The following is an 11,648-nucleotide window of genomic DNA, read 5'->3' on the forward strand; positions in this document are numbered from 1 at the left end:
TTGATTGGTCCATTTGGGTTAATCTCCTATCTATTGTGTTAAGCATTGCCATCACAGTAGCCATCTCTTCAGTTTGTGCACCTCCACTGCCTTTTATTTCATCACGCCCTGGGTTGTGATACTCACGAGAGTGCTTTGAAAATTCTTCAATCAGCTCCTTGGCCTGATTTGGGTTCTTTTTCGTTAGTGGTCCTTGTGAATCAAGGAGTTGTCTAGTCATGACATTCACCCCATCATAGAATATCGACATCTCTTGCTGAATGTTGAGGTCATGTTGAGGACAATTCCTTAACAACCCCTTGTAGCGTTCCCATGACTCGTATAATGACTCCCCTAGATTTTGCTCAAAGTTGGCAATCGCCTTCTTGAGTTTAGAGATTTTGGAGGGTGGACAAAACTGATCTAGAAATTTCTCATGCAATTGGGCCCATGTGGTGATTGTACCAGATGGAAGTGCCTTTAACTAGTCTTTTGCAGATCCTCTGAAAGTGACTGGTAACATCCTTAGCAAAGCTATCTCCCTTGGGATATTAGGAGTATTAAAATAATCTGCAATATCATTGACCCCGTCTAAATTCTTGAAATCATCCTCATGATCCTTCCCATAGAATAGGATATCCTTAAGTGCAGTAAGGATATGTCCCTTTAACTCGAATGTGGCATTGGCAGGAATCATAGGATGTACAAAACCCGACCCCACATCATCTCGAATGCTCTTCTTGTAATCCCCCATGGCCATCTCATCAATGTTTTCCATTTCGTTCTCGGGTTCACTCGTATAAAGTCAAAATTCTGTTTCTGATTCGTACTCGGACTCCTGTGGATTAGGAATTTGATCGAAGGCTTTAAAACTGCTCTTTGAGGCTGAACTCAATTCTTCCGTTTTCTTTCCTGACTTCCTTGAAAAGGCTAATTTCAGTTCTTGTAAAGGTGACTTCTTATTATTCTTTTTGTGCAGCGTAGACTCCGGATCTTCAAGCGGTGGCACCAAAGGTGTGTTGGATCCTCTGGTCATGAACTACCTGCAAAAAAATAAAAAAAAACGTAAAACTGAAAAAAAAAAATTAAAAAAAAATCCCTACAGACAGTGCACCACGACGTGGTAAAGGCTACCACCTCGTGTTGTCCCAGAAAAACTAACAGAAAAGAAAAACGCAAAAAATCTAAAAAAAAATGAAAATTCACGATATGAACTTAAGGTTCACGACGTGATCCTAGTACTGAAGAAAAGACTAAGCTGAAAAAGTAACTTTTTGCAGGTTTTACCCCACAAAAAGGATCGATCAATTTAAAGCAAACAAACTAATAATTAACTAAGTCGTTCCTGGGCAGCAGCGCCAAAAACTTGATGTGCACATCAAGTTTTTGGCGCCGTTGTCGGGGAACAGCTTAGTTAATTATTAGTTTGTTTGCTTTAAATTGATCGATCCTTTTTGTGGGGTAAAACCTGCAAAAAGTTACTTTTTCAGCTTAGTTTTTATTATTTTATAACCTAACTAACTTAACTAACTAAAATGCACCTAGGCAGTGTACTTAGTCAAATTATAGAATAGTTGGGTAAGTTGGGTGTCGATCACAGGGAACGGTGTTAACTAATGAATTTATCTACTACTAAATTAACCTAATTTTAGAGCAAAGTTGGGGTTTTATCTGATTTTACAAGACCATATCAACTTAAGTCACAAAGTTCAATCAAGTAATTAAAAACACTCCTGTCAAGTTTGAATCCACTTCTTTATTTATGTTTAGCTAATAAGTATGAATTATCAAGTTGGTCACCAATTATTATGTAATTAGCAATTCAAGTCTAAATTAACTAATCTTTTTACCAATTCATGAACTACCTTGTATGATCACACATAAGCAAAACACATAATTAGTTATGAATTATAGGTGAGCTATGTAAGATTTATCTAAGTAAACACAATTATGGTCATAAATTGTGTCCTCTAGCACAACTAAATTAGTTACTTTTATCACTTATCTAAGATTTTGGTTTATCCTAGCTCTAGCAATTCAATGCTCACCAAATCACTAGGTTTTAAGTTCATGTAAGTTAATGGTCACTAAGCTACACAGAACATGACTTTAAGCAACTAAGAAACTAGAATAACATTCTAGGTAATGATAATCAAACACAAGCAATTTACCAACTAATCAATTCAATAGTCATTAAGCTAAAACATAATTCAGAAGCTTCATCTAGCTAGACAAGAGTTGCTAGATTCATCTACTCATAGTAACAAGTAAGCAAAAACAAATCAAATTATCAAACATGTTCATAACTATCAACTAATTAACTAAGTATGAACCTTTACTCCTTTTGATGTTGAAAGCCTTTTCCGGAACTCTTTCTCTACTCGAAATCATCTTCAGTTAACCTTCCAATCAGCCGAAAAACTCCCCAAGTCGTAATGGGCAAGGGAATTTATAGTTTTCTACTTTCCCGAGTTCACGTCGTGAACTATAAAGATTCACGTCGTGAATATGAGATAAGCGTGTTCGGCAAGGACTCTTTCACCTGCATGCATATCTTCTAGAATTCTCCACTCACGTAGTGAATCATATATTATTCACGTCGTGAGTGCGTCTTTTGCTGACTTTTTCGTTCTTCTTTTCTTCAATCTCCAAAGTTCCATATTCTGTTAATTTCAGTCCCTATCTTCGAAAATGCTTCACTTTGGCTGCAAATAATAGTTTAAACTTATAAGTACCATTATTCTATGCAAATAACCAAAATATCAATAGAAATGTAAATAAATATTGCCTAAAAATGTGTATAAATATGGAAATATCAGTAGGCCCTAAAGGCTACATCATAGAATGAGGACATGGAGATCGAGATTCAGTCCATGTATATGAAAACTTGGTAGATCAAGCACTTGACCTTAACCATTAGGTATGAGTGGATCTTCAAGAAGAGATAATGATGGATAGGAACAATTACATAATCAAACCAAGACAGGTTGTGAAGGATGTGTAGGCTTAATAAGTTCATTTATGGACCGAAATAAGCATCTCGCAAGTGGGATCTTTGTTTCAATGAGAAAGTTCAAGGAGTTTGAATTTCGAGAAATAAAGATGAGTCATACATATGTCAAAACTAGTGGGTGTAATTGGAATCTTTGTCTCAATGAGAAAATTTAAGGAGTTAGAATTTCGAAAAAGATAGATAAACCATTATATGTCAATGCTAGTGGGAGCATTGTAGTCACCCTTGTATTGTACATAGATAGTGTACGGTTCATTAGAAACTATGTTCCAACTTAGCAAGTGTAAGAGCTTGGCTTGGTATGGGAATTGTTTCGCTATGATTCACATGGGAGGTACAACACACGTACATGTTATAAGGATCTATAGATATAGATCAAAGTGGTTCGTTGGATTAAGCCAAGGTACATGAAATGTTGAGGAAACTCGACATGCAGAACTCAAAAGGAGTCCAGGCTAAATAAATATTACATGACATTGAGAGATGCTAATGTCCTAGCTAGTTCTACTATTGAGATAAAGTAAATGAGTCATGCCTCACATGCTTCTGCTATGGGATCGATCATATGTGCCATGACATGTACCAAATCTAATGACTCGTATGCCTTGAGCATGAAAAGGTTGATTAGATCAAGTTGACACGAATCTACGAATAAATATCAAGAACATTCTTAAGTGTCATATGACAACAGAGGAAAGGATATTGAAAATATGGAAGAGATCATTGTAAAGGTTACATTGATGCTAAGTTCCATATTGATAAATATGATTTTGTTCGCAATTAGAATTCGTGATTTACTGAATAGTGATATATTAGCTTGGAAGAGTACCAAGTAATACACCATAGTGGATTTAATAAACTTAGAGTATATTGCAATTGGTCAAATTGAAAAGTAGAAAATATGACTAAAAGAGATTCATTAGTGACATCCTTGTTGATATTCAATCATTCATGGCCCTTATGAAGGTTCTTGTGACTATGAGGGTGAACCTACCTCAAGTATGGATCCCATGTCACACAATCTCATAAGACACATACTCAGTAAGTACCAACACATTTGATAGTGAGTCAAATGTAAAGACATCATAGTCAATGAGGCATATCAAAAGATAATCGTGTAGATCCATTCCATAAGCTAGTGTCACTGACAAAGTCTGAAAGTCATACAAAGTCAAGAGGCATTATATTTGCTAATGAATTGACTTAAATGCTCTTAGTTTAATTTGTTTTAAACCTGAGAACTTAAACAGTATAAGTGTTAATTCAATTTGGCGATTATTAAGTGGAGATCTTAATATATGATGGAGATTCAGTCATTTCAATTAACTTATCACTATGTTATCCATTTGCATGTTTGGAACCCACTTCCCGAGTATTAATTTACTAAAATGTCCATAGCCGGTCATACTCTTGGAAGTAAGTAGTGATTCAAGACTGTCTTGAGCATTAGTGGATTCTCCATAGTGATTAGACATAGCATAGAGATTGAGCTAACACTCATGAGTACTTAATAGAGATTTAAGTATTGGACCAACCCACGCTTAGAGATTACTTTATGGATACAATCACCGGTAATTCTAAGACCATAATATCTTATATTTTTCAAACTTATATACATGTGGGGTTTTGCTCTATGTTTCTATTATGAATTGGTCTACTCCAATGCTATCCGTAACTAGTAGTTATAAAGGGTATGTTCATCTGTGACATCATGAAGTAGACAAAAACTATGTAGTCGAAGTTTATTTGTTCCTTTTGCCTTAACAGGAGAATCGATATCTATGGGCCCCTCGATGATTTGGTGTTGACATCTAAAGTGCTTATCCGAGCCTTGACTGGAATTGATGTGTTCAATTTAGTAGTCCAATGCAGTCATCACAAATCTATATCGGGAAACATAATCTTGAATTATGAGATTGACCATTATCCATGTCTCAAGTTCATACAAATATCATAGAACGAAGGGATAATTGATCACTTATCTAACGGTCGTATTTTGATTAGATCAAGATTTCGGTAGGTATATTGGATGGCTAACTCTCTGTTGATTATTGGAGAAGTATTGGTCCTCGTATAGTTGATGACTTGTCTAAGTGGGAGACTGTTGGAAATAATGTCCAAGGTCATTAACTATTGGAAATATTTCTAATAATAACAAGGTCCTTTTGGGTTTCCCTAGAGACCCAAATTGAGTAGAATAAATAAAGGATAAATTTGTTTATTAATTATTTTAGTTAATAATTAATTAGAAACTAATTGGAAAACATTTTGGGAATTATGTAACATCCCAATTTTCAAGACCAAAATTTTTGTTTTAATTAAGTAACTTATAAAACAGTTTACTGAAAAACATCATCGATTCATATCATTTCATAAAACATAGCCACGTGTCTCAAAACCATATCATAAAATAGTAATAATGTAAGGTACCTGCAAACAAAACTAAAAACTGTAAGCACAAAGCTTAGTGAGTTCCCCCATCATACCACATACCATACATAACATATACTGTCTAACATATCTGGGTACTGACTACCCCTTCGGTCTCTTTCAACCGGTGACTTGCCTAGCATATCAGGCTGTTAGCCTACCCCTGCGGTCCTGTCGACCGGTACCTAGCCTAGCATATCAGGGTGCTAGCCTACCGCTTCGGTCCTGTCGACCGGTACAGGGGACTATTTCACCCCTACTTCTACCACATATCATCCTAGTGCATATCATATAAATCGTATACTGCCTAGCTTATTCGGGTGCTGGCATACCCCTTTCGGCCCTATCGACTGGTACTTGGGTCTACCCTACCCTCTCTACCAATATCACATATCATCATAGCATACCAGTACATAACATAACACACTGGATAATTATCACAAAGACAATCATCTATCAAACATCTCCTACTAGTGGGCCGTCATTATGGCCTTAGACTCACTTCTATTGGAAGGTAACTCACCTCGATATCGTGCAGTAACTGACGGTACTCGGCATTGGAATCGACTCCACTCAAACTCCTACACATAACAACCTTCCTTAATTCCCATTTCATACTCATAACCCTTCCAAGGGTCAACTTAGGTCAAAGTCAAAGTCAAGGTCAACGCCCTGGTCAAAGTACTTTTGGTCAAAGTCAACATCTGGTTGACTCAACTCGCCGAGTTGGTCCACCAACTTGTCGAGTTCCATAATCTACAAAAATACTAGAACTTCGATCCTACTCGTCGAGTCTTTTAAGAACTCGTCGAGTTCTCCTTTATACAGAATCGGGACCTTTTTTTCTCTTCACTCGCCGAGCTCATGCATGAACTCGTCGAGTCCTTATTCATACAAGTTGAAGTATTTTGCCCTTGAGTCGCTGAGTTTTTCTTGAACTCATCGAGTTCTTCTTCATATAAGTTGAGTTCATCCTTGAACTCGTCGTGTTCTTTGATCTTCAAGTCCATATTCACGTCCATCTTGTTGAGTCCTCTTCTAGACTCAACCAGATCGATTAGAAACACAAAAGGTTGGGGAACCATAACCAAACTCGCCGATTCCTATGAGTGACTCGTCGAGTCCCCTAAAGTCCAAGTCTACCAAGTCGATTTCAGTCGGGCTTAATGCATCCAGAACATAGATCTGACCTCTTAGGATCGATATAGCACGTAAAGTTACAAACTTTACGTGCATGCATGGGTTAACTAGCTTATAAGGACCCAAAATGAAGTCTACAAGGTGCATGGGACTCCCATGGACATAAGGTTGGCACCTTTATGCCATGGGAACCCTTAAAGGTCCAAGATCCAAAGTACAACTCCATTGATACTCATAATCCCGAATATGGATTCACTAAGACTTAGAAAAGGTAGAAAATAGCCCTAAATGGAGATCTAAGAAATGAATAGACAAGCTATCAACTTTATACATCAAATGAGATGGGAATGTGCTAAAACCTCTGGATTTACTCGCTTTTTCTTGATCTCCCAAGCTTCCTTCTTCTTCTCAAGCTTCAAATACACACAAATGGCACAAAAAGCTCAAGAACACTCAATATTCGATTAGGGTTTCGAGGATAGGGTCTGAGGGTGATAGAGGCTGGAGTGGAGGCCAGTTAAAGTGTTTAAATAAGGTGCAAAACCTAAAATTTTGGGTTTCATCCAGAATGATCTACTCGTCGAGTCAGGCTTCCGACTCGGCGAGTAAAATTTTCCACTGGCGTCCAAGATTCACATCTACTCGACGAGTCGGGGCCTCTAACTCATCGAGTACCAGTATAAAAATGAAAAAACTTATAATAACAATACATACCGGGAACCAGGTGTTACAAATCTCCCCCACTTATTTTAGACTTTGTCCTCGAAGTCAACTGTTGCATCTGGAAAAAGCTCGGGGTAAGTCTCCCTCATCTCGTCCTCTGGCTCCCAAGTCCATTCTGAGCCCTTGCGGTGCTGCCATTGCACCTTCACCAACTCAACCCTCTTGTTCCTCAGATCCTTCGACTTCCTGTTGGGCATAGCTACTGGTCACTCAATGTAGTTCAGGCTGTCATCCACCTGAATATCCTCTAGAGGAACCACTATAGAGTCATCTACCAGGCACTTCTGCGGCTGGGAGACATGAAAGGTACTATGAATATGGCTAAGCTCGGCTGGCAGATCCAGCCTATACGCCTCCTTGCCCACCCGGGCTGCAACCCTGAAAGTACCGATGTACCTGGGGCCTAACTTTCCCTGCTTCCTGAATTGGATGACAGCTTTCCAAGGTGATACCTTCAGGAGAACCATATCCCCGACCTGGAACTCCAGGTCCGAACGGTGCTTGTCGGCATAAGTTTTCTGCCGAATCTGAGCAGTCTGAAGCCTGCTTCGGACCTGCTGGATCCTCTCCGTCGTCTTGAGTACCACTTCGGTACTTCCCATGACCCTCTACCCAACCTCACCCCAGCATATCGGGGTTTTGAACTTCCTCCCGTATAACTTCTCGAAGGGAGGACAGTCAATACTCACGTGATAACTATTATTGTAGGACAACTTTGCCAAGGGAAGGTAGGTATCTGAGCTACCACCAAAGTCTAAAACACATGTCCGCAACATATCCTCCAAGATCTGGATGGTCCGCTCGCTCAGACCATCCGTCTGCGGGTGAAAAGTAGTGCTAAAGTGTAGGCGAGTACCCAAATCGTCATGGAGTTTCTTCTATAATCTGGAAGTGAGTCGCACGTCTCGATCGGAAATCACAGAAACTGGCACTCCATATCGAGCTACAACCTCTCATACGTGGATATCGGCCAGCTTCTCGCCGACATGCTCTCCTAGATCGTTATGAAATGAGCACTCTTGGTCAACCGATCCACGATGACCCAAATCGAATCCACCCCTCGTGCGGCCCTGGGACGCTTTGTGATGAAATCCATAGTAATATCTTCCTATTTCCATATAGGGATATCCAACAGATGCGTCTTGCCATGAGGCCTCTGGTGCTCGGCCCTGACCTTCCTGCAGGTCAGGAATCTCTCGACGTACCAGGCTACATCCTGCTTCATGCACGACCACCAGTAATCAAGACTATGATCTCTGTACATCTTCGTCGCCCTGGGATGAATAGAAAATCGTGATTTGTGCGCCTCCTCCATCAGAACCTGGCGCACACCTCCATGATATGGAACCCACACCCTACGGTGTAGTGTCAACAACCCTCGGCTATCATAGTCGAAGGAGGAAACCTGAACTACAATACACTCGCTCTTCCGATGTTCCTCTTTCTTAGCCTCCTGTTGAGCCTCTTAGATCTGCTCTAGAAGTGGAGTCACTACTGTCATCCATAGGAAAATATCTCTGATTGGGGCCGCCATGCGGCAAAGAGCATCGACCACCACATTGGCCTTCCCTGAGTGGTAGAGGATCTCACAGTCGTAATCCTTCACCACATCTAGCCACCGACGTTGCCTTATGTTCAGATTTTGCTGATCCATGAGGTACCTCAGACTCTTGTGATCCGTGTAAATGGTACAACAGACCCTATAGAGGTAATGCTGCTAAATCTTGAGGGCGAAGATGACCGCCCCCAACTCGAAGTCATGCGTTGGGTAGTTCTCCTCATGAGGCTTCAGCTGGCTCGAGGCGTAGGCGATGACGTTCCCTATCTACATCAGTACTACGCCCAACCCTAAAATAGATGCATTGCAGTATACTACAAAATCCTCCAGGCCCTCTGGTAGGGCTAGGATCGGCACCTTGCAAATTCTCTGCCTCAATGTCTCAAACGCTGCCTGCTGCTCAGGCCCCTAACGAAATACACCGACTTTCTTCGTCATTCGGGTCAAGGGTATCGCTATCTTGGAGAAGTCCTAAATGATCTCCGGTAATAGCATGCCAATCCCAAGAAACTCCGAATCTCAGATGGAGACTTTGGAACCTCCCATCTCATCACGGCATCCACGTTGGCCGGGTCAACCAAAATAATGTTCTGGTTGACAAGGTGCTTTATAAACTGCACCTCGTGCAAACAAAACTCGCACTTGGAGAACTTGGCGTACAAGTTCTTCCTCCTCAGGGTATCTAGCACCTCTCGCAAGTGCTTCTCATGTTGCTCCTGCATCTTGGAAAAAACCATGTAATCAATGAAAACTATCACAGACCGATCCAACATCGGTCTGCATACGCGGTTCATGAGATCTATGAACGCGGTAGAAGCATTGGTGAGCCCGAAGGGAATCACCACGAACTTGTAGTGGCCTTGGAAAACCAAGATTCCCCATGTAGCTGGTCGAAGAGATAATCAATCCTTAGGAGTGGGTAACGTTTCTTCACTGTTACCTTGTTCAACTCCCGGTAATCTATACATATTTGATGCGACCCATCCTTCTTCTTCACAAATAGGATCGGGGATCCCCAAGGCGAACTGCTCGGCCGGATAAATCCCTTGTCTAACAGCTCCTGTAGCTGTATAGACAACTCCTGCATCTCAGGAGGAGCCAATCGATATGGTGCCTTGGCTATCGTAGCTGCACCAGGGACTAGGTCGATCCGAAAGTCCACATGTCTCTCCGGAGGTATCCCAGGCAGCTCCTTTGGAAATACGTCTGAGTACCCTCGCACCACTTGCACATCTCTCACAGTCGCCTTTCCCGCTTCCCAGGTATCCATAGCATAGGCGACGTACCCTGTGCAACCCTAATAAAGATAACGCCTAGCCCTCACTGCTGAGCACAAAGTTGGTCCTCGTTGAGGCCTCTCGCCCTGAATCACCAGCTCTCCCCCACTTGGGGTCCTGATACACACCAGTTGTTGCGCACAGTCGATCACCACCCCATTAGGGCTCAACCAATCCATGCCTATAATAACCTTGTTCCCACGTAACGAAATGGGAACTAAATCTATGAGGTAACGCTCTTCATATAACCTCAACACACAGTCTCTGAAAATCTCTGATGCTATGATGGATCAGTCGTCAACATTCTCGACCTCTGAAAAACATCATCGATTCATATCCTTTCATAAAACATAGTCACATGTCTCAAAACCATATCATAAAATAGTAATAACGTTAGAGTACAATCCCAAGAATCTCGTAATGCGAAAATCATGGGTATGTGAGATGCGCTGCTACCGTGCCGGCTCCTTCCCCTTCGAAGAAGAGGTACCTGCAAACAAAACTAAAAACTGTAAGCACAAAGCTTAGTGAGTTCCCTCATCATACCACATACCATACATAACATATAATATCTAACATATTTGGGTACTGACTACTCCTTCGGTATCTTTCAGCCAGTGACTTTCCTAGCATATCAGGGTGCTGGCCTACCCTTTCGATCCTGTCGACCGGTACCTAGCCTAGCATATCTGGGTGCTAGCCTACCCCTTCGGTCCTGTCGACCGGTACCGGGGACTATTTCACCCTCTACTTCTACCATATAGCATCCTAGTGCATATCATATAAATCATATACTTCCTAGCTTATTCGAGTGTTGGCATATCCCTTCGGCCCTATCAACCGGTACTAGGGTCTACCCCACCCTTTCTACGATTATGACATATCATCATAGCATACCAGTACATAACATAACACACCAGATAATTATCACAAAGACAATCATCTATCAAACATCTCTTACTAGTGGGCCGACATTGTGGCCTTAGACCCACTTCTACTGGAAGGTAACTCACCTCGATGTCGTGCAGTAACTAACGGTACTCGATGTTGGAATCGACTCCACTCAAACTCCTACACATAACAACCTTCCTTAATTACCATTTCATACTCATATCCCTTCCAAGGGTCAACTCAGGTCAATGTCAAAGTCAAGGTCAACGCCCTGGTCAAAGTCAACATTTGGTTGACTTAACTCACCGAGTTGGTCCATCAACTCGTCGAGTTCCATAATCCACAAAAATATTGGAACTTTGATCCTACTCGTCGAGTCTTTTTGCTCTTCACTCGCCGAGCTCGTCCATGAACTCGTTGAGTCCTTATTCATACAAGTTGAAGTGTTTAGCCCTTGAATCGTCGAGTTCTTCTTCATATAAGTTGGGACACAGCCTTAAACTCGACGAGTTCGTCCTTGAACTCGTCGAGTTCTTTGATCTTCAAGTCCATATTCACGTCCATATTGTTGAGTCCTCTTCTAGACTCAACCAGATCGATCAGAAATAGAAAAGGTTGGGGAACCATAACCCAACTC

The 11,648-nt window shown here is 41.2% G+C and overlaps 1 non-coding gene across 1 annotated transcript; it reads left to right on the top strand.

Annotated features, from left to right (window-relative positions):
- Positions 1–266: 266 nt before the first annotated feature.
- Positions 267–373, top strand: LOC111910423 (small nucleolar RNA R71). Its single transcript, XR_002856532.1, has one exon. It is a non-coding gene; the product is annotated as a small nucleolar RNA R71 (small nucleolar RNA).
- The last annotated feature ends 11,275 nt before the right edge of the window (positions 374–11,648 follow it).

This window comes from Lactuca sativa, chromosome 5 (assembly GCF_002870075.4).
Source record: "Lactuca sativa cultivar Salinas chromosome 5, Lsat_Salinas_v11, whole genome shotgun sequence".
Classification (NCBI taxonomy): domain Eukaryota; kingdom Viridiplantae; phylum Streptophyta; class Magnoliopsida; order Asterales; family Asteraceae; genus Lactuca; species Lactuca sativa.